Here is a 20,535-nt window from a genome sequence, read left to right on the forward strand (position 1 = left end):
TGAAAGCTTTGATCTATAGGCCTCCCAGACAGATCATGTCATATGTAATTACACTGAGGTAGTAAAAAGAAAACAGAATGCAGAATGTATTGTTACAGTGACAGAGAAAGTACGGTGCAGATAGGCAAAAGGTAGATTGTGATCAAGTCTTGTAACCGTGAGGCCCAACTAACAATGAAAATCAAACTGGACAACAAGAGTTTCTTCACGCATGTACGTATATATAAAGGAAAAGAGATTTCCAAGTGAACACAAGCTGTCACCGGGTTCGGATGTGGCCCAAGTGCAGGGTGAGAGACACTGAAGCGGGTCGATAGTTCACAGACTTTAAAGCGAACAGTGTTAAAGGGGAAAGAAAACAATTAACCTTAGGCCAAACAGGGCCGCTAACCAAAACTCTCAAATGGAAAAACAAAGCCTACACTGCAGCCGAAAAGAACAACTAAAATATAAAACGAATACCGCTAGTCTTCAGAGTCAGTTGACTCGACAGTCCCATTTCTCAGGCAAGGCCAAATGCAACCAGGCAGCGAAGCATTGCTGTGCTGTGTCCAAGTCTCGACAAGCACTACAACGACAAGTATGGTGTTAAATCCTAGCATGATGAAATAATAATTAGCATATTCACAAGCGCACTTGCCGTATCTACTGTGCTGCTGAATCCGTGGATGTGACAACAAGCTACCTGGAGAATGAGTCTAGGAAAACGGTGTTGCTATTGGTTTATTATTGTCACATGTACCAGGATATAGTGAGAAGCCCGTCTTGCACACTGTTTATACAGACCAAATCATTACACAGTGCATTGAGGCAGAGCAATGCATAACAGCTACCAATAAAGTACAGTGCTAGTAAACAACAAAGTGCAAGATCTTAACAAGGATCATAATGGGGAATAAGAAAATTGCAGAGGAGTTAAACTAAGATTTCACACCAGTATTTGCAGTAACGATCACAATGGACATCTCAATTACCGTAGATTCCGGATTTTAAGCCGCTACTTTTTTCCCACATTTTGAACAGCTTTGAACTCTGCGGCCTTTAATACGGAGCGGCTAATGCATGGTTTTTTTTCATGCCGCCAAAAACATTTTGCCTCGTAACAGTAGACCAATAAAATTGATGAGTAGTTCACAGAGTTCCAATGAAATTGTATGATAAATCAAGCGCACTTTCACAATTAAATTATTGTAAATCAGTCATTTGTACTCACCCTCATCAACATGGAAAACACTCGAAGAAAAGCATTGTGCTGCCTTTATGGCAGGTATTTAGTTTATAATATTTTCGCTTAGTAATTCATTTGTTAGTTAAAGTTAGAACTGTTTTAACTATATTTGTTTTCTGTACTACATCCCGGGATGCTATGACGTCACACCCGGTTTCGCCGCGTCTTGTGGGAAAAATGCCGGTTTGCGATAAACGGGACGGCGGGGGGCGAGCGGCGGAGCGAAAACGCTGCTTTTAAGTTAAAGGCTATCAATAACTTTTCCTGGTAGGCTGCAGTATATATATTTTTTACCAGTCGTTAGGAGATATTGGAATGTTGTTCAGTAAAAAAGTATACACAACGTATATTTAAAAGTAGCCGCGTTACAGGCACGGTTCGAAAAAAAGCATTTGCAATATGTATTTGTTTATGTTACCATATGGATTTAATTAAAAGTTAAAAAATCCTCACGTGTAATATCTTTCTGTGTAAATATCTCATATTACAACGTGGGACACCTGCGGCCGAAAATCCGGTGCGGCCGAAAATCCGGTGCGGCCTGTACAAGTACAAAATTGATTTTCTTTCTAAAATTAGAGCCAGCGGCTTTTAATCAGGTGCGCTCTGTAGTCCGGAATCTACGGTATACTGAATGATGCAGGGGAGGAATTAAATCATCACAACCGAAGATTGGTGTAAAAACACAAACTGCTGGAGGACATCAGTGGGTTGAGCAACTCCTGTGGGAAGTAAAGAATTTCTAATGTTTCAGGTCAAGACCTTGCTTTAGGATTTGTGTTCTGAATGTTAGTGACTCTTCCCAAAATATTGACAATTCCTTTCTTCCACAGATGCTGCTCAACCCACTGAGTTCCTCCAGCTGTTTGCTCTTAGCTCTAGATCGCAATATCTGCTGCCCATTGTGTTTCCACTAGGAAGGTGGTCTCAGGCATGATAATGGTTTGGTAAAAGCAACATCTCCTCCACGATCTCCGTCAGCACAGGTGCACCACAAGGCTGTGTGCTTAGCCCCCTGCTCAACTCACTTTACATTTATGACTGTGTGACTAAGCACAGCTCCGATGCTACATTCGAGTTTGCCGACGACACCACTGTTGTAGGCCGAATCAAAGGTGACGATGAATCAGCATGTAGGAGGGAGACTGAAAATCTGTCCGAGTGGTGCCTCGACAACAACCTCTTGCTCAATGTCAGCAAGGAGCTGATCATTGACCTCAGCAGCAGGAAACCAGAGGGCTATGCACCAATCATCCTTGGAGGATTAGAGGTGGAGAGGGTCAGCAACTTTAAATTCCTCAGGGTTATTATTTTGGAGGATCTGTCCTGGGCCCAGCACCTACGTGCAATTACAAAGAAAGCACAGCACCTAACTGGGAAAGCTCAAGGCTCTCATTTCTAGGATTTGAAGTCTAACTGCAAATAAAGAAAGGCCTTATTATAACTTATCCAGAGGACTGTAAACAATTCCCCCCCCCCCCCACCCATTTAAAGCATTACTTTTATAGACAGTTCAGAATAGCTTCACTAGGCTGGTCCTGAATATGGAAGAATTGTCCTATGAGGAATTATTCCATTCTTTGTGTGAATCAATGAGATATGTAAAATTCTTAGGGTGCCAGGCAGAGTAAATGCCTAGCATGTGCTAATTCTCATGGGACAGTCCAAAACCAGGGGGCATGTTGTCAAATTAAGGGAAAGCCCACTTAAGACTAAGACATGGTGAATTTCTTCTCTGAAGAGGGAGGGGGGAGGGGGAGATTGAGGGGGAGGGAGAGAGAGGGGGAAGGAGAAAGGGGTAGAGGGGCAGAGAGAGGGCAGAGGGGGAGAGAGAGAGGAGAGGAGACAGAGAGAAAAGAGGGGAGAGAAGGAGGAGAGGAACACAGGGAGAGGACAGGGGAGGGGGAGAGGGAGAGAATATTCTGTATTTGAATCGACTTTATTTCTTACATCCTTCACATACATGAGGAGTAAAAATCTTTACGTTATGTCTCCATTTAAATGTGCAATGCGCAATCATAGTACTTTATAATAATTTATGATAAATAGAACAGTCAATGTAACATAGAAGTACACTTTTTACACACCTGTCTTTGTAAATGTCCTGAATAGTGGGAAGTTTACAACTGCAGATGGGCTGAGCTGACCGCACCACTCTCTGCAGAGTCCTGCGATTGAGGGAAGTACAGTTCCCATACCAGGCAGTAATGCAGCCAGTCAGGATGCTCTCAGTTGTGCCCCTGTAGAAAGTTCTTAGAATTTGGGGGCCCATTCCAAACTTCCTCAACGGTCTGAGGTGAAAGAGGCGCTGTTGTGCCTTTTTCTCACGCAGCTACTGTGTACAGACCATGTGAGATCCTCGTTGATGTGGATGCCGAGGAACTTGAAGCTGTTCATCCTCTCAGCCCCAGATCCATTGATGTCAATAGGGGTTAGCCTGTCTCCATTCCTCCTGTAGTCCAGCTCCTTTGTACGGGAAGGACAGGGGAGACACAGTGGTCCAGCTGGTAGAGCTGCTGCCAGTGGCTCAGGCTCCATTCTGACCTGAAACGTGAGCACCCAAATCGTTAACTCTTTACTCCTTTCCATAAATACTGTCCGACCTGCTGAGTTCCTTCAGCACTTTGCTTGTGTTACTCTGGAGAATTTTAAGGTCCTATTTCACTCTCAACATGCCCGATCTAAAATTCCAGAACTGTGTCACTAGCGGGAAGGGATGGCTCTCGCAGATTGATTCCACCATGTACCAGTGGGCCCACTAACATCAATTTAATAACGTTAAAATGTCAAAATCATTGCGTGCTTTGCAAAAAAAAAAAAATCTCTCTGCAGGGTTGATCCTCGAAGTATGTTCCATTCTGTCATTTCCAATAATGAGTTTGTCATTTTACTGAGCCGCTGAAGCAGTTCGGTTAATCAGATTGGTGTCAAAGCACGACCGTCCTGCCTCTGTGAATCTTTAACCAGTGCGGGCTAGAGGTATCGGACTTCCATCCATGCGTTCCGATTTTACAATTCAAGGCTTCTCTCCCACCGATCCCAGGATGATCAGTTGCAGCCACGTTTGTTCCCACAGTGCTTAACAGAGTTTGACACTGGGCTGTAAAGTGACGACGGTAACTCACTCCGGGAGTAACTATCCCAAGGGGATACGAGCCACGAAGGATGGGTTGGGTATCTTTGTTTAGTAGAAGGCAATCTGTGACTGAATTGGAAGAAAATCATCAGTTGCATTACGTCTGGGCATAAATTGTTCAGGGAGCCTCTCCTAAACCAGGGATGTTCTGTGAAAATAGGTGGGAAGCTGGTCACAGAGACATACAGCATACAGCAGACCATCAACCCATCGTGTCCACACTGACTGTATTAAAGCTATTCACCACCACTTTCCCTGTAATTTTTTACCGGTCGGCACACCGATACATTTTTTAATGTATCCACTATTGGCATCACTGACGGGAGCAGCAATTTCCCCCATTGCTACCTGAGTCTGGAAGGTCATGGTGGCTGCTGTCCTCGTGGGTGAGATAATCCCACGGTGCCTTTGCTGTAACCAGAATTAGGAGTCTGAGGGGGCTTGGTACAATTCAGATTCAGAGGCAGATTAATTTATCACATATGCATGGAAACATACAGTGAAATGTGCCATTTGCATTAACAACCAGCACAGCTAAGGATGTACTGGGAACAGCCCACAAGAGTCACCGCATGTTCTGGCTACATATTCTGGTGCCAACATTGCTCACAATGCTACGTCAAGAAGACCCAAGCAACTTCCTACAGATGTACCAGAGGGAGCATTCTGACTTGGTGCATCACCTTCTGGTAGGAAGGTTACAAAGAGGATTATTGAATCTGCAGCTCCATCACGGGCACATCTTCAAAAGGCAGTGTTATTAGCTATGTTTTTGTACAAGGTGGAGTGAATTGATTAGCTGGAGATGGGCTCTTGAAATCCCGATCTGGGGAGCAGGCCGAGGTGGTCAGTACTTGGAACATTGAACAGGATTACAGAGGAACGGGCCATTTGGCCTAATGTGGTGCTGAACCAGCTAAAAAGCAAATCAAAAACACCCAAATACTAATCCCTCCTACCTACACCATGTCCATAATACTCCATCCTCCTTACATCCATTTGTCTCTTAAAAGCCTCCAATGCATATGCCTCTACCACCATAGCAGGCAATGCATTCCAGGCATCTACAATTCTTTGAGTAATAAATTACCCCTCACATTCCCTTGAACCTACTGCCTCTCATCCTCAACGTATGCCCTCTGGTTTTAGACATTTCAATCCCGGGAAACAGATACTCTCTGTCCACTGCATCGATGCCTGTCATAATCTTGTAAAGCTCTGTCAGATCTCCCCTCGGCCTCCGGCACTCCAGAGAAAACAACCCAAGTTTATCCAGCCGCTCGTGACAGCACACGCTCTCTAAACCGGGCGGCATCCTGGTAAACCCCTTCCGCACCTTCTCCGAAGCCTCAACACCCTTCCTATAATGGGGCGACCAGATCTGTGTCCAATACAGTTTTATAAAGTTGCAACATAACCTCCTGACTTTAGAACTCAATGCCTCAGCTAATAAGAGCAAGCATCACTGCTAGAAATGAGGTCAATCAATGCCGTGTCATCTGCAGTACAGTCATGGATGTAAATGGGGCAGAGGAGGGGACTCAGGACACAACCCTGGGGGGCAGGCATCTGTATTAGGGATCAGAGGGGCAGAGGTGAGGGAGCCCAGCCTTAGCCCCGTTGGCAATCCGATAGGAAACCTAGGATCCTGCTGCACAAGGTAGGGTGAAGGCCAAGGTTTCTGAGCTTACTGTCAAGTCTGTAGGGAATTTTGGTGTTGGATCCTGAACTATAGTCCAGGAACAGCATTCTAACATATACATCCCTTTTCTCCAGATGAGCGAGGACAGTGTGTAGTGCTGTGGCTACGGCTCCATAAGTAGGCGAATTGTAGAGGGTCCAGTGTTGGTGGTAGCATGCCGCAGATGTAATCTTTAAGCAGCTTCTCAAAGCATTTCCTTATCATTGAGGTGAGTGCGACAAGGTGCCAATCGTTTAAGTATGCTACCTTGGTTTTCTTAGGTACAAGGACAATGCTGGATGATTTGAAACAAAAGAGCACTACACACTGGGAGAGGGAGAGATTAAAAATGTCCATAAACACTCCAGCCAGCTATCCTGCACACACTTTGAGGACCCACCCTGGGATGCCATCTGACGCTGCTGCCCTCTTTGGCTTTTATGTTGCCGTTAACTTCTCTTGTTCGCCATGGTTGTGTCGTCTTGCCTTTAGAATACTTCTTCCTCTTTAGGATGTATATATCCTGTACCTTTTGAATTGCTTCCAGCCATTGTTGCTCTGCTGTCGTCCAATCGGCACAGGCCAACTGCTCACTCATGCTTCTGTAAATCTCTTTACTCCACTGTAATACTGACACACCTGACTTTAGCAACTCCTTCTCTAAATTCAGGGTGAATTTGATCATATTATGATCACTTTTACCTTAAGCTCTCTAATCAATTCCAGTTCATTGCACAACACCCAGTCCAGAGTACAGTAGCTGATCCCCTGGTATGCTAAAAAGCCATCTCGTAGTAATTTCCCTCTCTTCAAATCCAGCACCAACCTGATTTTCCCAATCTACCTGCATATTGAAATCACCCATGACTACTGAAACACTGCCCTTTCGGCACACACTTTCTATCCTCCGTTGTAACTTGTAGACCACATCCTTACTACTGTTTGGGGGTTTGTATACAACTCCCATCAGGGTCTTCTTACCCTCACAGTTCCTTAGCTCTGCCGCAATGATTCAACACGTCGCCTCTTTCTAATGATTCGATTTGATTTTTTACCAACAGAGGAATGCCGCCCCCTCTGCCTTCCTGCCTGTCCTTTTGACACAATGTGTATCCTTGGACGTTAAGCTCCCGGCCATAATCTACTTTCAGCCACGATTCCGTGATGCCTACAACATCAAACATGCCAATCTGTAACTGTGCTACAAGTTCATCGACCTTATTCCGTATACTGTGTGCATTCACATATAACACCTTCAGTCCTCTATTGATCACCCTTTTCAATTTTGTCCATCTTTTACATTGCAACTCATGCTGTTGACTGAAATTTTGTCCTATTATCGGCCTCTCCTTGCTAGGAGTCTTACTACGCATTGCCTTAGTCTGTAAACCAACTACCTCATCTTCCGCACTATCACTCTGGTTCCTGTCCTCCTGCTGAATTAGTTTAAACCCACCCAAACAACTCTAGTCAGCCTGCCCACAAGGACATTGGACCCCCTCAGGTTCAGGTGTAACCCGCCCCTTTTGTCCAGGTTGTACCTTCAAAAGAAGAGATCCCAATGATCCTTTTCTTTAACTTTCATGTGCTGATCCCTGCAATTGCTGAGGACAGATGTGTTCTTGGAGAATCAGAATGTGTTTATTAACACTGACACTTGTCATGAAATTTGTTGCTTTGAGGAAGAAATATAGTGCGCAACATAGAAAAGTACTCTAAGCTATAATAAATAATGCAGGTTGATTAGTGAGGTGGTGTTCATGGGTCATGCATAAATCTGATAGCGAAGGGGAAGACGCTGTTCCTGAAATGATGAGTGTGTATCATCAGGCTCCTGTACCTCTTCCCTGGTGGTGTTAAAGAGAAGTGGGCATGTCTCCCATGGTGATGGTCCTTAACGATGGATGCCACCTTCCTTTCGAAGATGTGCTCGATAGCGGGTAGTGTTGTGCCTGTGATAGAGCTGTCAGAGTCAATACCCTTTGTAGCCTCATTCAGTCCTCGGCATTGGAGACTCCACGCCAGGCAGTGATGCAACCAGTCAGAATGCTGTTACCATACATCCGCAGAAATTTGTGAACATACCAAATCTCCTCAAACTCCTCATGAAGTAAAGCCTCTGCTGTTCCTTCTTTGTGATACGTTAGGCCCAAGACAAATCCTCTGAGATGTTAACACCCAAGAATTTGAAACTGCTCATCATTTCCATTGCTGATCCTCCACAACGACAGGTGCACATTACTCCCACTTCCCTTTCCAAAGGTCCACAGCCAATTCCTTGGTCTTACTGACGTTGAGTGTAAGGTTGCTGCTGCAACACCTTTCAGTCTATGTCCTCTACACCTCCTCGTCAACATCTGCGGTTCTGCCAACAACAGTAATGTCATCAGCGAATTAATAGATGGCACTCAAAGCATGCTTAGCCACATGGTCATGAGTGTGGAGAGAGCAGAGCAGAGGTCTAAGCACACATCCTGTGTGAGTTGTCAGTGAGGAGGAGGTGTTACTACTGGTCAACACTGACTGTGGTCTCCCAATGATGAAGTCAAGAGAGGGTACAGAGGCCCAGGTTTTGAAGCTTGTTGAGGGGATGACGATGATTGATGATATAATTAATTGGTCATTGACACAAATGATACATTTCACTGTATGTTTTGATGTTTCAAGAGACGTGATAAATAATGCCAACCTTCATCTTTTTATCACTAATTTTTATTGCAACACCAACAAATTACATTCAATACAACCAGTTGCCGATTACATTTTGACTGTTTAACCCAGCCACCCCCCCAACCCTCATCTCCACCCCTCCCTCTCCCCCCACCCCTCCCCCTCCACCAATCAACTGAATAGTAGTGCATACACAAACAGAGCATTCCTATTTTAACAGAAGATCTTTTAAGTTAGATATCAAATTAGTCCACATTAAGATTGTGTTTGGTTGTGCATCATTTACTCTTGCTGATGATAATTCCAGGTAAGAAATGTCCAAAAAGCTCCAAAGCCAGTGAGTACTTGAAATATCACGAGGAGGTTTCCAACGCTGGACTACAATCTTCTTAGCTGCAGTCAGGCCTGCCAGCCAGATTTTGCATGATTTTTCCGTAAGGGAAAGGTGGGAGTCATCATTTAGAAGATGTACAGTGGGGTCCATTGGTAATTGTAGTCATCCTTCATCTTTGAACAGCAGCCTGATGTGAATACTGCTGTTGTCCACGTGCTGCGAAGCTGAGTGGAGAGCCAGTGAGTTTGCATCTGCTGTAGACTTGTCGCGGTGATAGATTACGGCTGTTTCCTTTACTACTGCGATTCTAAACTGGATGAGGTGGGAGTGCAGAGTTTTGATCGGATCATTGGTGGTAACGTTGCTTAGCTCTGTCTATTGCTTATTCTTCAGCACACAAGTAGCTGTGCGCATTACAGTTTCAGCAGTCTGCCTGTCCGTTATTTTAAGCTATGCCTGGTGCTGCTTCCCAAATTTCCCAAATTTCCCAATTTCCCTCGGGATCAATAAAGTATGTCTGTCTGTCTGTCTGTCTACATTACAGAGTCACCTCAGGGTCTCGGTTTGAGAGTAATGGCAGAGTAAGGGGCAAATCTGGGCACGGCCATATTACAGTTGCGGGCTGTTCTCTAGTTTCAGCACCGTCTGTAAGAAGTTTGTACCCTCGCCCTGTGAACAGTGCAGGTTCCACCCACAGTCCAAAGACGTACAAGTTAGTAGGTTCATCAGTGATTGTAAATTGTTCTGTGATTAAGCTAGTAGTAAACAGGTGGATTGCCAGGCAATATGGGTCATTGGGCTGGGATGGAGAGAGGGAGGGAGAGAGGGATGAGGGAGGAAAGGATGGAGGGAGGGAGAGATAGATTAGGTAGATATCAGATCGTGAGCTCGTATTTCATGATGTCCAGTTTTGCTCCGGATGCTGGTTGAGAAGGAATGAGAAGAGAAACTGCAGAGACTGTCAACCAATTGGAAGAGGGGACAGGAAGTCGCCTGAAGGGTCCTTAGCAAGAGTTCTACCCTAAGAAAGGTTCCATGGACCCACTGTGACTTGTGTACCTAAGTGAGGAGCAGTAGCTACAGGGGCCAGTGTGATCTTGCCTGGTAGGACACTTCCTAACCCAGCGGTGGTGGCACCTACATGTTGTGAACCTAGGGTTGCCACGTAGAGCAGCTACAACTACTCTCACAGGATAAGGCCAGATCCACCTCAGCAACGGCAGTCAAGATCATAATACTCCTAAAATTCTCTACCACAGGCTTCACTTCCCACTTTGAAGCATGCCACTGAATGGAGGCTCTCTGGTCTAGAAAGCTAACTCAGCTCATTTACTCATGCATTAGATCCCTTTGAAACCAGTGGAGTATTGAAAGGTATGGATAATGTGGATGTGGAGAAGATGCTTCCAGTAGTGGGGAGAGTCTAGAACCAGAGAGTTTAGAACCGAGATGGGGAGGAACTTCCTTAGGCAGAGGGTGGTGATCCTGTGAAATTCATTGCCACAGCTGGCTGTGGATGCCAAGTCAATGGGTATATTTAAAGCGCAGAGGGAGAAGGGTTCTTGATTAGTGAGGGAGTCAAAAGTTAAAGAGAGAAGCCAGGAGAATGGGGTTGAGAGGGAATAATAAATCAGCTATGATTGAATGCAAAGCAGACTCAATGGGCTGAATGTCCTAATTCTTTGACTTGTGGTCTTATTGGATAGCAAAAAACAGGATTAGTGTTATGTTTTGCAACACTAAAATGTAAAACTACTTGGAAGGAAACATGGAGCCAGGAGTGCATGCCTTAGATTTGATTTTACTTTAAGCGAGCTGCTCATGTTTGCTATTCACATACTTTTACACTTAACCTGTAATGAATTATTTAAACAAACAAGAAGGCTTAATCAAATAACATTTACAATATTACTCAAATATTACTGATATATTAAATACACAGCACTTAGCATAACTGGGTGTCAGGTATACGAGTTGGGACACCATATTACAAATGTACCAGACATTGATTCAGTGACTCTTGTAATGCAGTTCTGAAAGAAAGTGGCAGCACCAGAGAGATTGAAGAAGAGATTCACCAGGCTAATGCCTGATATGTAGGGATCGTTCTCATTGGGTTTCAGGAGACTGATTAGTGACCTTTGAGTTCTATAAAATCAAGAGGGGCAGAGACAGAGTAGATAGTCATGGCCTGATGAAGGATCTTGGCCTAAAACATTGACTGTTTACTCCCGTCCATAAACGCAGCCTAACTTTCATAGTTACTCCAACATTTTGTGTGTTAGTCACAACCCCACTCCCAGCATGTGTAAAGTCTAAAACCAGAGGACATGGGTTTAAACTGAGAGGGGATATATTTAGAGGTGATTTTAGAAGTAAGTTCTTCATGGAAGGGGTTGATAGATACATCGAAAATGTAGAGGCAGGTACAATCACAGCAATAAAAAAGCATTTGGACAACTACATGGATAGAGTAGGGATATGGGCTAAATTTACTTTATTTATTGAGAAACAGCAAAGAACAGGCTGTTCTGGCCCTTCGAGCCATACTGCCCAGCAACCCCCCGATTCACAATGACCAACAGGTACGTCTTTGGACTGTGGGAGGAAAGCAGATCCTCTGGAGGAAACCCATGCAGTCACAGGGAGAATGTACAAACTTGCACTGAGAATAGGATTAGTTCACAGGATCGTTATTGAGAGAGTCACCTTGGTCAGCATGGATAAGTCAGACCCAAAGGCCTGTTCGCATGATGTACAACTCAATCTCTCTTAATAATAAATTTAGTGATTATTCTCTCTTCTTTGACCATGTAAAATCTGACATTCCAAAGGGGAATTGCATTGAATACTATTTAATTCAACAATGACTGCACTTTAAAAATACTTTAATTATTTTAAATCCCTTCAGGACTTCCTGAATGTATTATAAAATGGCATTTTTAAAAAGTCTTACAAGAAATAAATATTGCAAACAGGCTTATCAGAAAGCTATCCAAAAATGAAGTAACCAGTTGACCAAGAGCAATTAATGTAAAATATTTATCCCTTCATGTGTTTTAAATTGCTGCTTGGTGAAACGTTCTCTTTAATTTTTGAAATATTCACAGTTGAGAGTGCACACAGTGTGCTCGGCAAACCATCAAAGTGAAATCCTATATAAATGCATCATACCCTCTTTACTCACTTCTCAGTAATCCGTCTCAATTACAATCTGATATATCCAGCATAATATCCTACTGGAAAGTTAGGCTTAACACGAACAGTAATCACTAGCACCACAGCTAAGCTCAAATATCATTACATTTTGTTGTTTCAAGGTCATGGCTTTTCATAAATTTTTGAATTCCCCTCCGAGAAGAATCCAAGATGGCACCTAGCTGCAAGCTGTGTTGAGTCACAGCTCAGATTCAGTTGCTTTTTAATTTTTTTTTTAGGTTCGTGAGGATGATTTTGGGGACAGAGTGGGGGGGTTAAGGGTCAGAGTTGGGTTTAGGAATAGGGATTTGAGGGAATTAGAGGTCAGACACTGTTTGTAGGATATCTGAGTTCGGATGATGGGCATCAGGCCAGCAGAAATTGGTCGAGGGCCCCCCTAGATCAGCAAGTTGACGGCAGGTTCCAGAGTCGGTGTTCTGTGTGGGCAGGAGGACAGTGTTCCGATGACCCCCCTGGGTTCACAAATCGGTGAGACCGGAGTATGAGGCCTGGAGATCGGAGTCCCATCATCAAGCAGTCTGCAGTTCAAGTCTCACTGTTTGGTGATCAGCGTGTCCTGGGAACGACGCTGAGGATTGAGGCCCAAGGGTCCAATCAGAAGTCCAGAAGTTGGGGCCTATTGGCCGGAGCCAAGTCTGCCAATTTCTGCGCGTCTGCTGGCGAAGTCGACATCCTGTGTCTGCAGGCCCGAGTCCACTGAGGCAGGAGGTTGTCCTGGGCTGAAATGTTCCCACAAATAATGGATTCACTTTCAAGGGCTCTTCAGCTCATATTTATTGTTTATTTATTTATCATTATTATTTCTTCTTTTTTGTATTTGCGCAGCTTGCTGTCTTCTGCAGTCTGGCTGAACACCCTATTTGGGCAGCCTTTCATTGCTTTTGTTATGCTTAATATTTCACAGATGTAGTGAGTATGCCCACAAGAAGATGAATCTCAGGGTTATATATGGTGACATACATGCACTTGATAATATATTTACTTTGAACTTTGGAAATGAAATGGAATTGGAATTGGAATATGTGCACAGCCTCAGAGTAGAAGGACATCCTTTTATAACAGAGATGAGGAGGAATTTCTATAGCCTGAGGGTGGTAAATCTGTGGAATTCATTGCCACAGAAGGCTGTGGAGGATATGTCATTAGGTATATTTAAAGCAGAAATTGATAGGTTCTTGTTTTGTAAGGGTGTTAAAGATTATCGAGAGCATGCCGGAGAAGGGGTTGAAAGGGAAAATAAATAAGACTGTCTCACCCACCACCATATCCACAAAGCCACAGAGACCAAACTGGGTGAGATTGAGAATGACAGATTGTTTTTTAGGAGGGGTGTTAGTCATCCAATGGGGTTTTACATCAAAACTAGTCACCACGACCAATACTGGATTTTCCATCCTGATATTTAATAACACCAGACTTCAAATTCTCATTCCTATTGTGAGATATTAACTGAAGCCTCCAGATTCTCAGATTAACAGTCTAAATACATAACTATTACATTTCTGCTCCTCTTAAAGATAGGGACAGCATGATTAACTCTCATCAGATACCACCCAGCTAATACAACACTCAATCATCTGGTTCACTGTTTAATGCTCTCCCCATCTCCATTAATTGTGCAGATCTTATGCACAGAATAATTAACTGAAACTGAGATCTATTGATTTTTTTTGCTGCGAGTCCACTTTGTGCACAGTTTATGAATAGGTGATTAAATAATGCCGTATTTTAGTCATTCAGAAATTGACTTGAAAGCTGTATTGTTGGATCTTTTTGCTCAGTTGCAGTTAATTATTCTTCTGCATGTAAGATCTGCACAATTAAGGGAGACCCATGGTCCACATGGACTTTAGCAAGGCAGTTGATAAGGTCCTCACATGGGAGGCTGGTCAAAAAGGTTCAGTCGCCCGATGTTCAGGATGAGGTAGTAAATCGGATTAGACATTGGCTTTGTGGGAGAAGCCAGAGAGTGGTGGTAGCAGGTTGCCTCTCTGACTGGAGGCCAGTGAATGGTGGTGTGCTGTAGAGCTCAGTACTGGTTTCGTTGTTGTTTGGCATCTATATCAGTGATCTGGATGTGGTAACTGAATCAGCAAATTTGCAGGTGTCAGCAAGATTGGGAGCATAGTGAAGAAAACTATTGTGGCTTGCAGCAAGATCTGACCAGCTGGAGAAATGGGCTAAAGAATGGCAGATGGAATCTAATGCAGACAAGTGCAAGGTGTTGCACTTTGGTACAATCAACCAGGGCAGGTCTTACGCAGTGAACGGTAGGGCACTGAGGAGTGTGGTAGAACAAAGGGATCTGGGTCTACAGGTCCATAATTCATTGAAAGTGGTGTCATGGGTTGATAGGGTCATAAAGAAAGTTTTTGGCACATTGGTCTTCATACATCAAAGTACTGAGTACAGGAGATGGGATGTTTTATTGAAGTTGTTTGAGACTTTGTGAGGCCTAATTTAGAGTATGGCATGCAGTTTTGGTCACCTACCTACAGGAAGGATTTAAATAAGGTTGTACGAGTACAGACAAAATTTACAAGGATGTTGCTGGGTCTGGAGGACCTGAGTGAAATGGAAATGTTGAATAGGTTAGAAATTTAGTTCTTGAAACATAGAAGACTGGGAGGAGATTTGATAGAAGTACACTAAATTATGAGGGGTATAGATAGGATAAATGCAAGCAAGCTTTTTCTACTGAGGTTGGGTGGGACTACAACCAGAGGTCATGGGTTAAGGGTGAAAGGTGAGAAGCTTAAGGGCAACATGAGGGGAAACTTCTTCACTCAGACGATCTTGTGAGTATGGAACAAGCGGTGCATGCAAACTCAATTTCAACATTTAAGAAAAGTTTGGATAGGTACATGGATGGTTGGGGTATGGAGAGCTATGGTCCTAGTGCAGGTTGATGGGAGTAGGCAGTTTAAATGGCTCAGCATGGACTAGATGGGCTGAAGGGCCTGTTTTGTGCTGTACTTTTTCATGATTGTATGGCTCTAAATGGTGGAGGCAGGTATGATAGTGGCACATAAGAGGCTGTTAGATAGACAAATCAAATTTCAAACTTCAAAGTAAATCTATTAGAGTTTTTAAATATGCATGTGTCACGAGATTTGTTTTCTTGTGGACATTTACAGAAAAATAAAGAAATACAACAGAATTTATGAAAAACTATAAATGACAAAGACAACAACCAATATGCAAAAGAAGACAAATCATGCAAATAATTTAAAAAACAAATAAATAATACTGAGTTACAGAGACCTTGAAAGTGAGTCTATAGGTTGTGGAAGTACATTGAGGTGAGTGAGATTCTCCACACTGGCTCGGCAGGGTAGGGTAATAAACATCCCTGAGCCTGGTGATGTGGGACCCAAGGCTCCACACCTCTTTCCCAATGGTAGCAACAAGAAGAGAGCATGGATCCTTGCAGACGTGCTCAATGATGGTTAAGGCTTTGCCTGTGACTGGCTGTAGATGTAAGGAGTAGAGGGAAATGGATCGTGTACAGGCATAACAAGTGAATTAGCTGAATTTGGCGCATCGTTCAGGGCTTGTTCCTGTTCTATGCTCTATTTACAGTAAGTACAATCTTCAGCAAATGGGTTCCAAACTTAATGTTACGTTTATTAATTTAGAAAGGTGCTGGCAGCGACGAATTAGCCTATCTAATCTCATTATACTGGGCTTTTCTTGAAGTACAAGGTAAGGGTATGAGGGCTTACTTTGACTGGGATACATGCAGCCTTCACCTGCCATAACAACCCTTCAACCAGTTATCCGGGCTGTGTTGAAGCTCTAGCTGTCCACATTCCGCATTATGAGCAGCAACAGGCTGCTGAGGAACAGCCCACACACTCGTGCTGCTCATCTATCCTTCGAATGCCCCCTTACCCCTTTGTGGTACTTCCAGTAAGATACCGCTTACTGGGTTGCAGTGGCCTCTCCGGGACCGAAATAAGGTGCAAATGTTTGTCGTAGATGTCTTTCCTGCGGTCACAAGACCCTGTTGGACATTGGTAATACAAAATGCAGCAAGTCCAGTTCACTGGTTCATAAGCAAGACTGATGGTGGGGAAGATATGTGGCCTCAGCTGATGCACAGAACAGGCCCTCATGCCTCAGGGTCGCCCTGTTCCCCAGGGAGGAGACACCAGAGGAGGTGCGGCAGGCACACTGGGATCCTGCAGGCCAGTTCTCACATCGGTGCTGCTGTATAGAGTTTGCTCACTGGGAGACAAGCTGGATTGCTTTCATCTCTGGCTGACCCAGCATGAGATGAGGAAGTGCTGCGTGTTTGTTCTTGCAGAAACATGGCTCCAGGGCAACGTCCTATGCACCTTCAGTCTTCAGGCCGTGCCACTCAGGGACTTATGCTAATCTGAGTTTATGACTGTACGTGCTGATGTAACCATATGTGCCGTGTGTGACTGTATGTACTGTGTTGTACACCTTGGGCCTGGAAGAATGCTGTTTTGTTTAGCTGTATACGTGTGTATGGTTGAATGACAACTAAACTTGAACTTGTGCAGTGAACTCTGGAATTTTCCATAGCTATGCTCATAGGAGTGACTTCGATGAGGCTCTTCCGGTGCCGATTTCAAAGGTTCGGGGGGAGCAGTTGGTAACAGAAGATAACTATTCTTTATTTAACAGAAGACAAGTGACTCATCTTTCTCTTTGGTTTTTAGAAAGTGCGTAGGCTTCCTCAGGAAGATGCTGTCTAATACATAATTTAAGCAAGTATTCAAACCTAGACTGGATATATCATCATGGACCAGTTTGATGGTTAGTGAAAGCCTTAGTCTGAGGTTACATCTGGTTACAGATACCATAACCATACTTATTTCATGCTATTTTTGTGAAAGAAGGATCACTTTTCTCCATGTATTTGCAATACTGTACAGATTTTTAGGATGTCCTCATAGATCATTAGACCGTAAGGGCATAGGAGCAGAAATAGGCCATTTAGCCCATCAAGTCTGTTCCACCATTTGATCATGGTTGATTAATTATCCCTCTCAGCCCCCTTCTCCTGCTTTCTCCCCATAACCAGTGATGCCCTTATGAATCAAGAACCTGTCAACTTCCACTTCAAATGTACACAGTGACCTGACCTCTACAGCTGTCTGTGGCACTAAATTCCACAGATTCATCACTCTTTGGCTGAAGAAATTCCTCCTCATCTCTGTGCTAAAGGGACAGCTAAGTATGCTAAGTATGATTTGTAATGTAACCTTATTACATAATGGCTTTCTGTGTAAGACAATAAAAATGAATCATTGTGGGGAATGTGAACAGCCCAATCGTTGTATTGCTAGGGACCATTTCAACATAATGTGTGGCTGTTTCCACCAGCCACACATTGAATAGTGACAGCTTACTTAATTAGCTTAGGACAGCAAAATGCATTTTCTTAAAATTACAGTATTTTTTAAACTAATTGCAGAATATTACAGTATGGTTAGCTTTCCTTTTCACAAAAGTAATACACACACATTTTGGTTGTAAAATACCACAAGTTAGAATTTAAATACTGCATGTAGTTAGACCTCACCAACAACTTTGCAAGAATTTTTTTTTAAATCACAATGATATGTTTTTCTAGCTTGTTGGAGCCTGACTGCTTGCTTCCATTGTCACACAAACTAATTTCACAACTGATTTGAACAGCTTTACAGTATCCATTGTTAAGATGCTAACTGAGCGCCCTCTGCTGGCCTCCCAACCACGTTCATGTTTTACAGGGCAATAATCATTTTCTACAAACATTAAGCTCAAATTTCCATTAGTATTAAATCAATTTAAGGTTACAGCAAGTTATATGGACAGGAAGGTGGAAATACAAACTCGAAATAAGGAAAAAATAATTCCTGATAGCTGAACTGTAGTGTCATTGTGCTATGGCAATTCTATAGAGTAATATTGGATAGTTGGTTATGGCTAGAAAACAATGGGAATGGGTCATTTTCAGGTTGGAACTAGTGGAGGGCATGTGCATGCGGTTCAATGGATTAAAATGTCCATCAATGACAAAGAAAGGACTAATTATGATGTACTATCTTTTTGATTAGACAAAGCCAAAGAAGAATAGTAACTGGTAACTGGTTTATTATGGCAGATGTTTTGAAGTACAGTGAAACACTTTTGCATGCTTTCCCTACATTTCATAGCATGTGGTACAAAGTGCTTTGTAAATAACTGTAATCAGTAAAGACATGTGGGCAAGATAAGGGCAGCTAGAATATAACATGGAGAACTGCAAAGATATTGACTTGGTGTATTTTTTATTCCACCTTTAATTAAGTTTATTACATAATGCATTCTCATTCACAATCCATGAAGACAAAAACCGAAGTGTTTACAACAGCAAATGATCCACATTAACTTTTTTATGAGTGTGTACTGTACCTCCACTATTTCCCCATGACCTCTCGTTTTCTCTTCGACCTGCTATGGGTCTTAGTAAAATCTCAATTGTGTGGACATAGCCTCCACTTGCAACTTGGGTCGTAATTTACCATAAGCTATCTGCTTCCAAACTGGGCTGAACGAGAATCAACTTTCACTGGTGTGTGTGAGGCTGGTGTTCTGTGCTCGGTGTCAGATGTGAGAAGTCCGGGAGAGTATCTGCGCCAGGTGCGTCGGGCTGCAGCTCCTTAGGCACCGCGTTAGGGAACCGGAGATGCATCTCGATGACCTTCGTCTGGTCAGGGAGCGTGAGGAGCTGATAGAGAGGAGCTATTTGCAGGTAGTCACACCAGGGCCTCGTGAGTACCGCAGTAGCTGCCCACTTAACAATAAGTACTCCTGTTTGGGTTGGACAGCCTACCTGGGGGAAGCAACAGTGACCACGCCTCTGGCACAGAGTCTGGCCCTGTGGCTCAGAAGGGTAGGGAAAGGAAGCAGATGGCAGCAGTAATAGGGGACTCTATAGTTAGGGGGCAGACAGGTGATTCTGTAGACACAGGAAAGAAGGACGGATGGTAGTTTGCCTCCCAGGTACCAGGGTCTGGGAGGTTTCTGATTGCATCAGAAGTGGGAAGGTGAACAGCCAGAGGTTGTGGTACATATTGGTACCAACGACATAGGTAGGAAAAGGGAGGAGGTCCTGAAAACAGACTACAGGGAGTTAGGAAGGAAGTTGAGAAGCAGGACCTCAAGGGTAGTCATCTCGGCATTACTGCCTGTGGAATGTGACAGTGAGTATAGGAATAGAATGAGGCGGAGGATAAATGCATGGCTGAGAGATTGGAGCAGAGGGCAGGGATTCTGATTTCTGGATCTTTGGGACCTCTTTTGGGGCAGGTGTGACCTGTACAAAAAGGATGGGTTGCACTTGAATCCCAGGGGGACCAATATCCTGGCGAGGAGGTTTGCAAAGGCTGTTGGGGAGAGTTTAAACTAGAATTGCTGGGGGTGGGAACCGAACTGAAGAGACAAAGGAAGGGGCTGTTGGCTCACAATTTGAGAAAGCTTGGAGACAGTGCGACAGGGAGGATAGGCAGGTGATAGAGAAGGGATGTGCTCAGACCGATGGTTTGGGATGTGTCTATTTTAATGCAAGGAGTACTATGAACAAGGCAGATGAGCTTAGAGCATGGATCAGCACTTGGAGCTATGAAGTTGTGGCCATTACAGAGACTTGGATGGCTCAGGGGCAAGAATGGTTACTTTCAGAGCCAGGCTTTAGATTTTTCAGAAAGGACAGGGAGGGAGGGAGGCAAAAGAGGTGGGGTCGTGGCACTGCTGATCAGAGATAGTGTCACAGCTGCAGTAAAGGAGGAAGTCATGGAGGGATTGTCTACAGAGTCTCTGTGGGTGGAAGTTAGGAACAGGAAAGGGTCAATAACTCGACTGGGTGTTTTTTTATAGACCACCCAATAGTAACAGGGACATCGAGGAGCAGATAAGGAGACAGATTCTGGAAAGGTGTAATAATAACAGGGTTGTCATGGTGGGAGATTTTAATTTCCCAAATATCAATTGGCATATCTCTAGAGCAAGGGATTTAGATGGGGTGGAGTTTGTTATGTGTGCTCAGGAAGGTTTCTTGACACAGTATGTAGATAAGCCTACAAGAGGAGAGGCTGTACTTGATCTGGTATTGGGAAATGAACCTGGTCAGATGTCAGATCTCTCAGTGGGAGAGCATTTTGGAGATAGTGATCACAATTCTATCTCCTTTACTATAGCATTGGAGAGGGATAGGAACAGACAAGTTAGGAAATGTTTAATTGGAGTAGGGGGAAATATGAGGCTATCAG

General features: G+C 43.7%; 1 protein-coding gene across 1 annotated transcript in view; it reads left to right on the forward strand.

Moving 5' to 3' along the window:
• LOC140726964 (proteasomal ATPase-associated factor 1-like) overlaps positions 1-20,535 on the forward strand; it is a 474,892-nt gene that overhangs the window by 222,107 nt on the left and 232,250 nt on the right. The gene's annotated exons all lie outside the window — the stretch shown is intronic.

Source organism: Hemitrygon akajei, chromosome 4 (assembly GCF_048418815.1).
Source record: "Hemitrygon akajei chromosome 4, sHemAka1.3, whole genome shotgun sequence".
NCBI classification, from domain to species: domain Eukaryota; kingdom Metazoa; phylum Chordata; class Chondrichthyes; order Myliobatiformes; family Dasyatidae; genus Hemitrygon; species Hemitrygon akajei.